This window comes from Myotis davidii, unplaced genomic scaffold (assembly GCF_000327345.1).
Source record: "Myotis davidii unplaced genomic scaffold, ASM32734v1 scaffold376, whole genome shotgun sequence".
NCBI lineage: Eukaryota > Metazoa > Chordata > Mammalia > Chiroptera > Vespertilionidae > Myotis > Myotis davidii.
In genome coordinates this window covers 868677-869905 of record NW_006288121.1, presented here as the reverse complement: position 1 = coordinate 869905, position 1229 = coordinate 868677, and positions in this window count along the sequence as shown.

Below are 1229 nucleotides of genomic sequence, written 5' to 3'. Positions count from 1 at the left end.
ACCTCTCCCACCTCCATGGCAGCACTAAGGATGTCTGACTGATGGCTTAGGACTGCTCCCCATGCACATCGCCTGAGGGCTCCCAGAATGTGAGAGGGCACAGGCCTGGCTGAGGGCCACCCCCGCCCCCCGCACCCCGGGGCACAAATTTTTGTGCACCGGGCCTCTAGTATTTAATAATATCCGATACTATGCCAAGTGTGAGAATGTCCTTTCCTTAGAAGTATAATTCACAATTTAAAGAGTAAGAACAGGAGAAAAGATATAAACACTTTTCTTTATAGGCCTTTTTCTGTCTTCAAACGTAAGTACTGAGTACTCTTATTACAGTAAAGCTGAAAGCAGGCTATTTGTTGGCACATTACTAAGTCACCTAAAAGCTTTTTGGCAAATTGCCAACCTTACAAAAGAAAATATTTGCATTTTACTACAAAACCCACAATTAATTAATCTAATATGTACAAAAGGCCTCAATTTGGTTTTGCATATAGTATAAATCAATTATATATGCAATCTAGAGGCCCAGTGCACGAAATTCATGCACTGGAGGGGGGGCGAGGGTGTCCCTCAGCCCAGCCTGCACCCTCTCCAATCTGGGATCCCTTTCACAATCTAGGACTGCTTGCTCCCAACCATTTGTCTGCCTGCCTGCCTGATTGCCCCTAACTGCTTCAGCCTGCCAGCCTCATCACCCCCTAACCATTCCCCTGCCAGCCTGATCGACTCCTAACTGCTCCCCTCCTGGCCTGATAGCCCCCAACTGCCCTCCCCTGCTGGCCCAATCGCCCCCAACTGCCTTCCCCCGCCGGCCTAGTTGCCCCTAACTGCCCTCCCCTACAGGCCTGGTCCCCCACAACTGCCCTTCCTTGCTGGCCTGGTTGCCCCCAACTGCCCTCCCTTGCTGACCATCTTGTGGCAACCATCTTATGACCACATGGGTGTTGCCATCTTGTGACCAAAAGGGGTGACCATCATGTTGAGGGCATGATGGTCAATTTACATATTACCTCTTTATTATATAGGATTACATCTCCGATATGGCAAATACAAAATTTGTATCTGGAAATATAAATGCCCATCATTTTAAAGGCATTTGAATAGATTTATGTTATCTTTCCTCTTTTTTAAAAAAATCAAAGAAAGACACTTAAAAATTTATCTCCCATCATTCCATTTTTACAGTGTATTATCTATCCTTAACTCAAACAATACACTAAATAGAATAAACT